The following is a 16,043-nucleotide window of genomic DNA, read 5'->3' on the forward strand; positions in this document are numbered from 1 at the left end:
ATTTTAGGGAAACAAAACAAGGAACCTGGGAGCCTACTCAATTCTTATTTGGAATTCTAAAACAAACTTGTGGTGGCAAGTTATGTTCCATTAAAAGGGACACCAGTTATTTCTTTGTCTTTTTTAAAATCACACTTCTGCCTAAACACTTTTTTTAACTCACTAGTTTGACAAGTAACACATCAGATGACTGTAACTGAAAGAGATGAGAGGAAAATATTTTTTCAGGTTTACTTTGTGCCTTTGACAGCACTTTTGTTATGGTCACTTTAACTGTTTACCTTGGGTAATTCAGGCAGGCTGCTTCCCTTATTTTTATATGTGTCTTTCACATGGCAAAAAGAGATCAGAACAATTTTTATAAATAAGAAAATGTGCCAGTGTCACTCATGCCTGGAACTACTTTTTGACTTTTTTGTGATAATTGTAGGGCTGGAAGCAACCTTAAGAGGTCTTCTAGTCCTCCCCTTCCCCATGCTGAGGTAGGACCACATATACCTAGATCACACCTGGCAGGTATGTGTCTAACTTCTTCTTAAAAACCTGAATGATGGGAATTCCACAGCATCCTTTGAAAGCCTATTCCAGGGCTTAACTATTCTTATTATTAGAAAAGGCTTTTTCCCCCTAATGCAAATTAAGCCTATTGCTACTTGTCCTACTTGCAGTGGACATGGAGACCATTTGATCACTGTCCTCTTTGTAACAGCCCTTAATATATTTGAAGACTGTTACCACGTCTGCACTCAATTGTCTTTTCCCAAGATTAAACATGTCCAGTTTTTAACTTTTCCTCCTAGCTCACGTTTTCTAAATCGTTCATCATTTTTGTTGCTCTCCTCTGAACGCTCTAACTTGTCCACATCTTTCCTAAAGTGTAGTGCCCAGAACTTGACACAGTATTCCAGCTGAGGCCTCACCCATGCCATGTAGAGCAAGACAATTATCTCCGTGTTTTACGGACGTACAGCACTCCTGTTAATGCACTCCAACAAAAATTCAAACAGTATTTCTTGAAAATAACAAAAATCCTGAAATGTTCAGAGCTTATGAAACTCAAGCCCTAGGTGTCTATGGTTGGGCACTCAAAATCTAAGGCCTCCATAGTAACAGGCCCCTTCTGAAAACTCTGCCTGAAATGACTTGCCCAAATCCGCTTATGGAAGCAAGTTAGTATCAAAGGGCAGAATTAGAACTCAGGAGTTCTGGTTCACAGCACCCACTTGTGTCCCAGCCACAGAATAACTGCTATCCCTTCCTCCCCAGCTGAGATCAAATGGCATACTTTTGACTACCACCTTTTTTTTTTTTTTTTTTTTTTTACAATCTTCTCAAGAAATTACACTTGGGTGAACAGTTTGGAAAATAATATGAACATGCTCATGTCATCTTTGCACGATTTTCCTGAACTTAACCCAATCATATCAGGTTTTAGTGTGAGGGACAGAGCCCTGTATTGTGGAGCACTTCTCCGGTGTATAAGGAAAAAGATGGCCACTTCTGCACATGGCCAGCCCTCTCCATCCTCAGAGCATGGTCTCTGTTCTGGCTATCTGGCGAGATAGCTGAAGTGGAAATGGAGAATCTGTAGCGCCAGAAGTATAGCTCTTTGCTGTAATGGATAAAAAGTTCTATACATAAACATCCAGTGCTATTGTCTCTTTGTAAGTACCCATCTCTGCTAATGATCCACGAACTGCAGGAAGATAAGCAGAGGAGTAACTAACTTCCTCGCAGGGCCTGATCCTGTTGGTATACTCAGAGGCTGCTGAACTTCGCAACCTGGGGAGGGGAGGACCAGGATCTTCTTTTTAACATTTAGCCCAGTGATTAGAGTACTGGCTTGGAAGTGGGAGACCACCCATTCAAGTCCCCCCTTTGCCTGCTGACGAGAAGGATTTGAGCAGGGAATCTGCCACCTGTCAGCTTAGTACAGTAAACACTGGGCTGTGGAATATTCTGATATAGGGCTCCCTCAGTCTCTCCTGTTGGAATTGTTCCAATTTCATTGAATAATGTTTCTTGGGCCAGAGAGAATGAGAATCACTTGATAGCCCAGTGGCTAGAGCACTCACCTGACAGGTGGAAGATCCCCATTCAAATCCCTTCTCAGCAGGCAGAGGGGAGATGTGAATTGGGGATCTCCCAAGGTAAAGGATAATTCTTCTCCTCCCTTCTCCCTGGCTGTTTTGTGTGAAGTCAGGTGGCCGCTATGCCAGCCTACTGGATTGGGCCCTGCGTATCTTTCTCCGGTTCAGGGCTTGCTGTGGGGCTTAGGCATGAGATAGGCATCCGGGCACCTTGAGTGAGGCAGCAGCACACAAGCCCAGAGGTAGAAACTTAGGTGCCTCGGGAACTTGTACTGAAAAAAACGTACTCACCGAGTAAGTTTATGTACCTACAGGGTCATGCGGCAGCCAGCAGGGAGTTTTGTGGATGGCAATGGCACCTAAAAACAGGCCTTAAACACCTAAATGTGGGGTTAGGCTCCTAAATACTTTTGTGGATCGGGGCCTTTGTCTCTTAGTTTTATATTAAACTGAATACTCCTCCTGAGATTGTAAGATTGCAGTTTCATATGGAAGGAGGGCTCTTTCACAGATCACTTACATTTACAAAATGTCTCCTATCCTGTTCAGAATGTGCAGGTTCAGTTTCCCAGAGGGATTTGTTTCTACTCAGATGAAGCAATTCATTATATCCAAATGGAGAAATATTACTTAGCCTTTGCTTTGGTAGGTTTATGAAACCCTAAGATCTATAATGACGTGCACCTGCTTGAGGGGAAATTATATTTTTAAGCAAGTATTCAAAGACAGCAAAGATCTCATAAGTAATTCTTCAACTACAAGTAATTCTTCCCTTTTCAATTATTTTGGCTGTCCTGATTCTCTTCTTGTTTTCAAGATCTCCAGGTCTGTGTTTGTGTGGAGACTGAAAGGTTAGGACTAAACCAGAACTTAAACTAAAACAGCTTGTGTTAAGTATGAACCATGTTGTGTCAAATTCTAGCAAAAATGTTTAGCTCCTGCTGCAATTTAGTCATGCATACTTGTCTGGCAAGAAAACTATGCAAGGCATTTGTGGAGTTTCTTTAAATCCTGGACCTAACTGAACCTTGACTGTCTTCCCACTCATCTACCCTCTCTGAAAAATATTGAATGTTTTGGGCTGACCAAAAGATGGTTCCAGTTTCTTCAGCCTGCCAGAGCAGCTGTGGAAATCTTGTTCTAACTTCCAGCTGGATACCCCTCCCTGCTAGATCATAGATCCATCTTCTGTAGAGTTGCTTTGAACTAAGAGCTAAACATCCCACTTGTTATCTACTCAATGCCTGCCTTTAGTGTGTTTATGCCACCTTCTGCCCTGCTATGACCCCTCGTTTTTTTTTAAAAAAAATTGACTTGTTTTCCTTCTTTAATAGAAATATGGTTACACAGAAAAAAATCCTCTTCCCACCCCAAAAATAAAGCAGCACATATCATTAAGCTACTGGAGCACTTCCTGTGCTATTACAAATTGTTGTCCATATGCCTTCAACCACCCCAAGAGTACATAGACATCCAGGACAAGATTTTCAAAAATGCCTAGGTGCCATAGCAGCATAAATGCTATTGACTTTAAATGGGACTTGTGCTCCTAAGGCACTTTTGAAAATCCCACTGGCATACCCTACTGCCATATATTGCCTAATCAACATCTCTTCTACATGCAATGGCTAAAATGGACCAGAATATGGCCCAGGGCAATGATACCAGTTGCAAAAAGAAGGCGGGGAAAATGAGTCTTAAAGGTGGCCTACAAAAGACTTTTTTAAAAATTGTGGCTTTGTCATGTTTGCTTGTGATGTATAAAGAAAGGTTTGTTGTTTTTTTTAAAGAGATTTGTTTTTTTTAACCCTAAAACATTAGGGATTTTAAGATGGGCATCCACTGTTTTTTTTCCAGAGGATTATCTCTGGGGTGTCATCTGTTTGTTTGTGAGCAGCCTGATGGGCGGTCTGGAGAAGGCATTATCTGATGATCCCAGAAACGGTGTGTGTGCCTGCAGAGGCAGAAGGAGAACAGTGGATGGTGTTGAACCAAAGAAGGGAAGATCTCTTGATGTGCTTCACCTAAATCCCCAGTAAAGGGGGTCTCAAGTCATCCAAACAGAGCAACTTGTTCTCCATACCATGTGTCATCAGAAAATAACCAGTGCAAGGGCCACTTATACCTCCAGAGTAGAGAAAGGGGACATGAGAATCAGATCCAGAAGCTTTTAAATCATGATCACTATGGAAGAAAAAAGCACTATGAATTTTCCACTCTGCATATTCATTGCAGTGTCTTCTTTCATGTAGCTCAGTTTTTAAAAACCATCCAGCATCACTGACAGCAATTGTTAGGTTCCAGACCACTTGCGCTTTGTTGTGATGACCAAAGCACCACACTCAGCCAAATTACAGCAGTTTAACTCTTATGATCTTGCCCAGCTGGATATCTGGATGCACACTGCACTTCAAATCAATGGAGCCATTAAAAAGCTTAGCCACACAACTCCTTCAATCAGAACTGTCCATTTCATGCTGTCATAAACTGTAGGACTGCTAAGAGGACAGCTGTAACACTCACCCCGTTATCTAATCCCTCTCACAAGCCACTGTGCATATGAGCCACAAGCTAATACACAGCAGAGGAGTCATGGCAGCTTGGCTTTTTATTCACAAGGAAAAACAATCCCTATTGGCAGCTGAATAGAAGCCCCTCGGGGGACCAATTATTCCATTTTGTGCTGTACAAACTGCAGCAGTCTGCTGCCAGCTCCCTAGGGAGTAACTCCGCCGGGCTTCACTAACGGGGCCCAGCCTGATACTCAAGACACAAGTTGTGCCTCGTGTCAAAACTGCTGCTAATGACACAATTAACTAACTGGGAGTTACTGAGAAGCTCTTAATTAGGTAAACACTGTTCTCTGAAAAATGATTGCCCAGTTTTAAGCATCCTAGTTCATGTCAACTGCTAGAAGGTGAAGCCTCTGCATGAAAATGAAGTATCTTCTTTAAGGTCTAATTTAGGTGCTAAAACCCTAACTATGTGCGGAATTGTTTTTGTGTAAAATCAAAAGGAATATTAGAAACCTCCTAACAAATCACTGAGACACTCTGTCAGCATTTCAAATGTTGTTTTACTACAAAAAAGGGGAGTACTTACTAAACTACAGTAGCAGATAATCCAGCTAGAAGTCTGAGAAACAAAAACCACAGGAATAATTATGAATATTTCTTTATTTTACATTTGATAATGGACTGGGTGCAGTACACTGTACAAAAATAAATAAAATCCTGGACTCAAAAGGTTTGCAATCTAAATGATAAACTTCATAGATACTTAGTCATTGAGTTCTAAAAAATACGGATCACCATCTTTCTTTCTCTCATGCAGTTTGTAATTTAACCCTTCTGTTAAAAGAAATCCCACACAGTTTCTGACAGATAAATCTAGGCTGAGATTTTCATAGAAGCCTCAGGGAGTTGGGTGCCCAAATCCCACTGAAATTCAGTGCATTAGGCTTTAGGCCTCTAATTCACTTAGGCCCCTTTGAAAATAGTCATAGAGTTTAAGGCCAGAAGGAACCACCAATCTTTTAGGTTGAAGTCCTGTATATCAGGTCACCAATGCCACCCAGCACCCGCACACTAAACCGAACAACAGAAATAAGGCTAAAGTATTACAGCCTACAGGTGACTAAACTATTATGTGCCTTATATGTGCCACAGGCAGAAAATCGGAGGGACCAAGGTGCCCAGTGCTAGAGACCCCCACAATGGCAGGGAAATGATATACCCAGAAAATCCTAGCAACTCACCTGCACCCACATGCGGCAGAGGAAGGTGTAGACCCCCTAAGGTTATTGCCAATCTGACCTTGGGGGAAATTGCTTTCCAGCCACACACCTGGTGGGTGATCAGTTAGACCCTGAACATGTGAGCAAGAACCAGCCTGCCAAGCACCTGATTGAGAGTGAGAGTGCTTGGTGCCCACTCAGAGCCCTGGCCCTTCCCTTTCAGTGTCCCATCTCCAGCCGTGGCCAACCTCAGTACTTCAGAGGAAGGAAATTTAAAGAAACCACTCAGAAAACTTTGTGGAGGGTGGAAAGGGAGAAATCCCTTCCTGACCCCTGCAGGTGGCCAGCTGAAACCCTAAAACATGAACTTTAAGACATAAACCTGAATTGAGCCCCAGGGCTGTGGAGCCCTGCCCTCTACCAGTACAAGCAACCCCCTCAGACAATTGCACACACAAACTTGTCCAGCGCTCTCAAATTGATTAAGTTGTTTGTCCCTACAACTCCTATTGGGAGGCTGTTCCAAAACCTCACCACTCTGATTGGTAGAAACCTTCTAACTCCCAGTCAGAATTTGTTCATGGCCAGTTTATATCCATTTGTTTTTGTGCCAACAGGCTGGCTGCCGCTTCCTGCAGCTCTCATTGGCTGGGAATGGCGAACAGCGGGCACTGGGAACGGAGCGGAAGGGGGGCGGGGGTGCTGCCTGCAGACAATCAACGTAAACAAAATGTCTTGCGGCCCACCAGTGGATTACCCTGATGGGCTGTGTGCTGAAGGTTGCCAACCCCTGGGTTGGACCCTGAGTGCATGACATTGCACTTTGTACTATTGAATTTCATCCCATTTCTGTCACTGCTGTCTTCAAGTTTATCCTATATAATATTCCTATTTATTCCTATATAATATTTAGTACTCCTCTGTGTGGACAACGTCTCCAACTTTGTATCATCAGCAAATTTCATTAGCACACTCCTGCTTTTTGTGGCAAGGTCATAATAAAATATTGAATAAGACCGGTCCCAAGACTGACCTTTGAGTAACTCCATTAGTAACCTCCCTCCAATCTGATAATTCAGCTTTCAGCACAACCCATAGCCTTGTCCCTTTATCCACCAGTTCCTTATCCACCTTACAATTCTTGTACTGATCCCCATCTCCCCTAATTTAACTGATAATTTCTCATGTGGTAGTGTGTCAAATGCTTTACTGAAGCCCAAATATATTAGATCTACTGCACTTCCCTTATCTAAAATATCCAGTTATTTTCTCAAAGAAGGAAATCAGGTTAGTCTGGTGATCTACCTTTGGTAAACCCATGTTTCATTACAGCCCCTTTGCCACTTACCTCTATGAATTTAATTATTCTTTTCTTCACAATTTGTTCTAAAGCCTTGCATAATGCTGAGGTCAGACTAAAAGGTCTGTAATGGCCCAGATAAAATCCAATCTCTAATCTTATTTCTCTAGGTACTTACAGGGAGGGCCCATCACTGTACTATCTGAGTGTGGTTTTGGCCACTTGATGATGTCTGTGGCGCTCCAAGCTATGAAACGCTAAGTGATCTGGAGGACATGGTGATATCACACAGTAACAGGTATAAATGAAGTAATTGGATATGAATATCCAAGCTAGAGACTCAAGGCATATCAGAGCACAACAAAAAGCTCCACAACATAGCTCTATTTTAAAAGATACTGTCAAAAGAGCCCTAATAATGATGACCACAATTATTTGTTAGGGCTTTGCTTATCAAAATTTTATGCAGGGTTAGAGGGGGCAATTTAAGGGTCCCAAGGTTCATCTTCCTCTCACTCTTCATCAACATGCTTTGCAGCTTCTTGTCTGGTCACGTTTTATTCTCATTAAGCACTTACACAGCAGATAACTCATTTACCGGAATTTGGTTGCTCTACAGAGTAGAGCACTCAGCACTGGCTGAACTCAGAACTTTATATATAACCTACTTTATTTGTAACTGAGTTCAGAGAAAAGAATGTAAACATTCTCTGATCAAGCCTCTAACATACTTCGTCATTTGAGAATTTTTTAAAGAATTTGTCAATTTCCATATTTCAGGATGGACTAAGAAGATGGTGGTTGGCTCTGGGTCCATATTAGGCTTATGTTCAGGTTGAAGGTCAAATCAGTACCAGTGTTTGAGTTCAAATTTGATAGTGCCAAAATCTCAAATGGTTCTCAAAAGATTTAAGACATAGGAATTGCTGCACTGGATCAGACTTGAGGATTCTAGTGCACCATCCTGTCTCCAATCGTGGCCAGCAGCAGATAATTCAGAGGTTTATTGAATAATCTGTTTATAAGGGATTTTTTCCCAATCCATACCAGTCTGAACTACTTGTGTCTGAAGTATGTGAATTGTTTATGCCTTCTTATAGATATACACACTCCAACAGACAATCTAAAGTAACCAGTGTTCTTTTTATCCCTATAAAAGCCTAATCCCGTTAGAAGATTGTTTTAGAATCTTCCTGGCCTCCACGTTATCTTGTGGCAATGAGTTCCACAGGTTAATTGTGCATTTTGTATCTGCATGCTCTTGTGTTGGAAATTATTTCCTTTTTATCAGTTTTTAACATATCTCTGTTTTATTGCATATCTACTGGGTTTTGCATTAGAGGGTAAACAGGAGCACCTGGTTGCCTTCTTCATATCTTTTTGTTATTCTTCAGCCCTCTAAAATCTACCCTCTTACACATTGCTTTCTAATTTATCAATTTGCCCCAACACCTTCTTTTCTGCCATCTCCATCTCTGACCATACCCCATCTTCAACCTGAAAAGAGTAGGTCCAGGGTAGTATCTCACCAACAAGTTCCGTAGCAAAGACATATATGCAAACAAACCGTTTCTACAACATCTTTGTTCTCATTAGTTGCTCCCTTTATTCACTGGTAGTCAAGTAGACCCATTAGTTTTCTCATAGGCTTCAAAATTTTAATATATCTAAAGAATTTCCTGATGTTTGTTTTTTGTCTTTGCCTTTTTGCTCTTGTAATCCCTTGTTGGTCCTCTAATTTGTTTTACATTTTACCTTCCCTCACTTATGCTTTCTTCTTTTCACTTCCCTAGAGTTGGCTTTCCTTTTTCTGAAGCATGTCTACTTGGTTTGAACACTCTTGAACTCTGCCATTTAAACCATGCAGTGTTTTTTTTTTTTTTCTTGTCTTACTGCTTCCTTTTTAGTTTAGAGTATGCATACCTTCTGTGGCTCTGTTGCAGGACATGTAAGTAACCTCCATGCTGAGTCTAAGGATTTTAATTTCCTCATTTTTGACTTTAGCTTCCTCTTTAAAAAAAATCACCCTTTCTAAAGCTCACTGTCACTGTGTTAGTTTTGGGGTATGATTCCTCCCCTAAATCTGTTGAACTTTATGATCACTATTTAGTGGCTTAGCTACAGTTCCTCCCCAAACCAACTTTCTTGTCTTACTTAGGACTAGCTTGGGAATAGCCCCTTCTCTTCTGTGGTCTAGAACTAACTGTTCCAAGAAACACTTGTTAGGGTTAGAGTTGAGAAATTGCTTCTCCAGACCCTATTCCTCTGTGACATTGGATCCAGTTATAGATACCCACTGTTACTGTTTTATTAGGGTCAGTTGCCTCTCTCATATTCTTTTATAGTGTGCACCCTCTAGCCCAGATACTCACGTAGTTTAATTGAATGCAATGAAGCTGTGCCCATTTATACCATTGGAGTGTCTGGCCCTTAATTTATTAGTACCGTTTTAACATTAAATTAATGCCAAAAAATAAAAAATAGCTGGAATTAAAGTGAGTCCCCCCCCCAAAAATTGGTCAAACATAGGCTATCAGAGAATTATTCCATATAGAGAGGAGCTGATTGAAAATTTTCCCCAAAACCTTGCTCCTCCCCCTTCCCTTCCCCTCAGGGAAATGCCATTTTGACCAAAATGAAAAGGTTTTTGAACTGAAATTTCAAAATGAAAAATGTTCTTTTGGTGAGGAACGAAACAGTTTCTCTCACCTTTTATTCTCTGACCCGTCCTCCAGGCCCCTGTTTCTTGTGGGGGGGGGGTGAGGGAGGAAGGGAGTGAGAATAAATGCTCTTCCCAATCGAAATTGATTTGACATTTTTCATTTTAAGAAAAGTGGAGAATTAAGGGAAATTTGTAATGAAAGTGAACAGTTTAATTTCTTCTGGATTTCTCAATGACATATGCTTAGCTTACATAGTTAATATTAATTCAGAGCAAGACCTAAATAGAACTTTCCCCAGGTCCTTTGCCCTGCACACTGACCACTCTTGGTGCAGCTGGAGCTTGTATTCCTGATTCCAAATGGCTTCCCTCCTCTTCCACAGAGTTCTGAGGCCACACCACAACCCACAGGTGTCCTAAATGCTTCCTAAAATGCTTCAGCAGAGAGTCTCCAGTACAGAAGCTGACTTAATTGTAAGCCAATCCGAAGCATACACAGACTTGTCAATGACAATATTATGCAGCCAGACATATATAACCACTGAGAGACTTAATAAATGCTCCTCTACAGACAACAGCAGAGTTTATTAGTAACACCTCATAAGCTTAGTCTGGAAACTCTTTTAAAAAAGTGCGTGAGTGATCGTCATTACTGATTGATTATCATTACTGATGGATTTTGCAACACAAAATATAGTTTTAAACAAAGCCATTCACATAGGCCCTGATTCAGCAAAACACTTAAGAACGTGTTTAAGTACTTCACTGCTTTCTATGGCCTTGATTCAGTAAATTACTTTTGCTCCTCTCCAACTACCTCAGGCAGCCTTTTGCAAATACTAATCCAAAAAATTCCCTCTGTAGGAATTTTCTTCTGGTCTTCAAATGCAGGGTATGCCTTCTGATTGGTTTTGGATGAGTCTGAGCAACTGTTCCAATGGCAACAGTCTCTCTTTTGTCTCTAATGCTGAAGGAGCATTTATGTCATGGTTTCTATCCTGGCTATGGTAACTTTACCAAAACTGTGACAGTTTGAAAGTTTTTTCATATTTTTGGAGTGCTTTCCCCCTCCCTCCCCTCTTCTTTACAAGCATCACAACCATTAGCTCTACTATGGGTCTGAAACCAAAACCGCAATTGCAGTGTTTATTTTTAGGACACTGGCTTGTCACCAATTTAGAGAAGACGTGGTTAAGCCAACAGCCGCTCATTTTTGCTGCATGCAACTTTGTTTCACAGTTGTGTGTAAAATTCTATTACCAGAACAAAAGAATGTTTCTGTTCTAGAAGCATAGCTAATTGGTACTTCAAGAGAACATCAATACAGGTCCTGTGTCTGAACACATTAAGTCTTTCCCCACTATATTATTGTGATAAGTATGAGAAGAATCTTTCCTTCCTTAAAATAAACAAAGGGCCTCATAAAATCACCACTGAAAATACCACCCTGTTCTCAGCAGAAGCCAAGGAATGATTGGGTATGAGAAACAGAGCTACCTATTGCTGTGAAAAAAGAAAAGGAGGACTTGTGGCACCTTAGAGACTAACCAATTTATTTGAGCATGAGCTTTCGTGAGCTACAGCTCACTTCATCGGATGCCTACTGTGGAAAGTATAGAAGAACTTTTTATACACACAAAGCATGAAAAAATGGGTGTTTACCACTACAAAAGGTTTTCTCTTCCTCCACCCCACTCTCCTGCTGGTAATAGCTTATCTAAAGAGATCACTCTCCTTACAATGTGTATGATAATCAAGTTGGGCCATTTCCAGAGGTAGTCCTCCCTGAGCACGGTTGATGCTCATATGAATAGCAGCATGGATTGCATTGTTGCCAGCCATGCTGTACTGGTTCTGAGAGCAGAGAACTTTAGTCTCCAATCTGTCACTTTTTTAAAAATTATTTTGGATTTGGAAAAGTTACACTGATGTCTGACAAGATGGCTCTGGACTCTTCTTCCAGCAGCTGGTGGCTGCTTTACAATCTACTAATCCAGTGTCTTTGTACTGATTAGATTCAGTCATTTTCAAAAGGCCACATGAGGCCTGGCTGTTCATTTTTCTAGATCTGGTGCAGTCATGGACTCCTGTGCAAAGTGACTATAAAACTGCATCCTTCTGAGCTTGCAACACTTTACGCTCATGTTGCACAGGGGAAGGTGACTAAGGAGCAAGACCACGAATCAGCCATCTTCTTGTGACAGGACAGCATTTTAATTGAGTTGTTGTACCTTGTATGCTCCAAAATATGTGGTGTTACAAATGGTTTTTTATGACTCTTTCACTTCTCTAGCAAAGTGTTTCTTTACAGTAGCTTGGTCATTTTGATTATATATCTTGACAAACAACTGGCATGTGAAAATGGGATGGCAGGTAATGAGGGTGTATCTTTCTGTTGTAGAAGAAAACAATATTGCAGTGTGTTCTTCTCATAGCCATGAAAGTGTATAAATTAGCTTTATTACTACACATACTGTATCTTTTCATACAGTGTGAGGCAATGTGGGATAATGTTTAGAGCAGGGCCCTGGAAGTAAGAACTCCTATATTCTATGCTCAGCTCTACACCCAACCTGGTATATGACCTTGGGCAATTAATTTAGGGACTGATTTTTTTCAAAGATAAGTGAACACAGCTGTGTATATCCAATTCGTGTCCAGATAAGTACCATCACAAATGAGCATGAGTATTTGGCCACGTTAGGGGGTAAATATGTATAAAGGATCTGATTCAAGTGCTCATACACAGGTAAAGAGGAGACAGCAAACAGGGAGTTCCAGGGGATTTATAGAAACAGCAAAGGCAAAGACAAGGTGTGTGGGTGAATGGGGAGGGTGAATGGCTAAAAGCATAGGGTTGGTTGACCTATACAGAGTTTCTTCTGGAGCTGTGAGCACTGAGAGTGCAAATGAAAGGGGATGAAGTGACCCAGCCAAGAATATATAATACTCAGGACCCAGAAAATTACTTCACTGAACAGAAGACAACAATTAGCAGGGAGTTTGCTGGAGGGGAATAATCCGGGAAGGAAAGAGTACTCACTAGGATTAGATAACAGGCAAGAAAAATGTAATAGAAACCAAACAAGAAAAAATGAGAGAATTAAGTTACCAGGACAGACCCTATAAAAGGGTCCATGGAAATTCATCTCCATTTGGACAAAAGAGAGCAAGGATTAAGTAATTCATAGGGCTGGTGAATCATTTGTAGTGAATAATTTATTTTCTGGATGTGCCCTTCTTTCTGTTTGCAAGTGGTCTTCAAACAGGTTATGGTTTTCTTTATTTGAGGTAGTCTTTGACAATTATGTGTAAAATGTTTATTAGGAATGCTTGGTACAGATTTTCACATGCACTTCATTGTGAGAATTCAATATCAGAGCTGTTAGTTTCAATTAGATATGTAGGTAGCTAATGATTGCTTTACTTTCCTGACTGGATGAGCACAATTCTTAGAATCAGGTTCCAGTGTCAATACTTGCATTTATGAATTTAAAGTTTTGTTTTCCAGGTGAATATTTTCCAACACTTGCCTAAAATGTCCTAAATTTCACAAATGTTCCTGATAGTAAGTTTGCTCACTGGAAGGTTTGCAGAAAGCAAATGTAAAAGGGTTGAGACTGTAAACTACTTGGGGCTGGCAGTGTCTTCTTTTGTTTGACCACTTGTTGGCATGTTGTGGGTGCTGCTGGAATCAATAAGTGCCATGAACACAGCCAAAGAAAACTAACATTTTAATTTAATCAAATAAAAATTGTTCCCCCAATAGTACTGTTTAAACAATCAGAGGGGGGGGGGAATCCAAAGGAGAAGGGAATAAGAGTGAGCAACTAACAGCCATATCCTTATCTCCGCCCTGGTCTACACTAAGAGTTGAGGTTGAATTTAGCAGCGTTAAATCGATTTAACCCTGCACCCATCCACATGACGAAGCCCTCTTTTTCGACTTAAAGAGCTCTTAAAATCGATTTCCTTACTCCACCCCTGACAAGGGGATTAGTGCTGAAATCGGCCTTGCTGGGTCGAATTTGGGGTATTGTGGATGCAATTAGATGGTATTGGCCTCCGGGAGCTATCCCAGAGTGCTCCATTGTGACCGCTCTGGACAGCACTCTCAACTCAGATGCACTGGCCAGGTAGACAGGAAAAGGCCTGCAAACTTTTGAATTTCAATTTCCTGTTTAGCCAGCGTGGCAAGCTGCAGGTGAGTGCAGAGCTCATCAGCAGAGGTGACCATGCAGAGCTCATCAGCAGAGGTGACCATGATGGAGTCCCAGAATCACAAAAGAGCTCCAGCATGGACCAAACGGGAGGTACGGGATCTGATTGCTGTATGGGGAGAGGAATCCGTGCTATCAGAACTCCGTTCCAGTTTTCGAAATGCCAAAACATTTGTCAAAATCTCCCAGGGTACGAAGGACAGAGGCCATAACAGGGACCCGAAGCAGTGCCGCGTGAAACTTAAGGAGCTGAGGCAAGCCTACCAGAAAACCAGAGAGGCAAACGGCCGCTCCGGGTCAGAGCCCAAAACATGCTGCTTCTATGATGAGCTGCATGCCATTTTAGGGGGTTCAGCCACCACTACCCCAGCCATGTTTGACTCCTTCAATGGAGATGGAGGCAACACAGAAGCAGGTTTTGGGGATGAGGAAGATAGCTCACAGCAAGCAAATGGAGAAACTGGTTTTTCCGACAGCCAGGAACTGTTTCTCACCCTGGACCTGGAGCCAGTACCCCCCGAACCCACCCAAGGCTGCCTCCCGGACCCGCCAGGTGGAGAAGGGACCTCTGGTGAGTGTACCTTTTAAAAATACTATACATGGTTTAAAAGCAAGCATGTTCAATTAATTTGCCCTGACATTTGCGGCTCTCTTGGATGTACTCCCAAAGCCTTTTCAAAAGGTTTCTGGGGAGGGCAGCCTTATTCCGTCCACCATGGTAGGACACTTTACCACACCAGGCCAGTAGCACGTACTCGGGAATCATTGTAGAACAAAGCATTGCAGTGTATGTTTGTTGGCATTCAAATAACATCCGTTCTTTATCTCTCTGTGTTATCCTCGGGAGAATGATATCATTCATGGTCACCTGGTTGAAATAGGGTGCTTTTCTTAAGGGAACATTCAGAGGTGTCCGTTCCTGCTGGGCTGCTGAACAGAAATGTTCCCCGCTGTTAGCCATGGGGAGGGGGAAGGGGCTAGCCACGTGGTGGGGGGAGGCAAAATGCAACCTTGGAACGAAAGCACATGTGCTCTGTATGTAATGTTAACAGCAGGGTTTACCGTGAAAGTGTACCCATTGTTCTATAAAATGTGTCTTTTTAAATACCACTGTCCCTTTTTTTTTTCTCCACCAGCTGCATGTGTTTCAAGGATCACAGGATCTTCTCCTTCCCAGAGGCTAGTGAAGATTAGAAGGCGAAAAAAACGCACTTGTGATTAAATGTTCTCTGAGCTCATGCTGTCCTCCCACACTGACAGAGCACAGACGAATGCATGGAGGCAGGCAATGTCAGAGAGCAGGAAAGCACAAAATGACCAGGAGGAAAGGTGGCAGGCTGAGGAGAGGGCTGAAGCTGAAAGATGGCGGCAGCGTGATGAGAGGAGTCAGGATTTAATGCCGAGGCTGCTGGAGGATCAAACCAATATGCTCAGCATATGGTTGAGCTGCAGGAAAGGCAGCAGGAGCACAGACTGCCGCTACAGCCCCTGTGTAACCAACCGCCCTCCTCCCAAGTCCATAGCCTCCTCACCCAGATGCCCAAGAACGCGGTGGGGGGGCCTCCGGCCACCCAGCCACTCCACCCCAGAGGATTGCCCAAGCAACAGAAGGCTGGCATTCAATAAGTTTTAAACTTGTCCTTCCCTCTTCCACCACCCCTCCCGGGCTACCTTGGCAGTTATCCCCCTATTTGTGTGATGAATTAATAAAGAATGCATGAATGTGAAGCAACAATGACTTTATTGCCCCTGCAAGCAGTGATCGAAGGGAGGAGGGGAGGGTGGTTAGCTTACAGGGAAGTAGAGTGAACCAAGGGGCGGGGGGGGTTTCATCAAGGAGAAACAAACAGAACTTTCACACCGTAGCCTGGCCAGTCATGAAACTGGTTTTCAAAGCTTCTCTGATGTGCACCTTGCCCTCCTGTGCGCTTCTAACGGCCCTGGTGTCTGGCTGCGCGTAACCAGCGGCCAGGCAATTTGCCTCAACCTCCCACCCCGCCATAAACGTCTCCCCCTTACTCTCACAGATATTGTG

This window comes from Natator depressus, chromosome 1 (assembly GCF_965152275.1).
Source record: "Natator depressus isolate rNatDep1 chromosome 1, rNatDep2.hap1, whole genome shotgun sequence".
Lineage (NCBI taxonomy): Eukaryota > Metazoa > Chordata > Testudines > Cheloniidae > Natator > Natator depressus.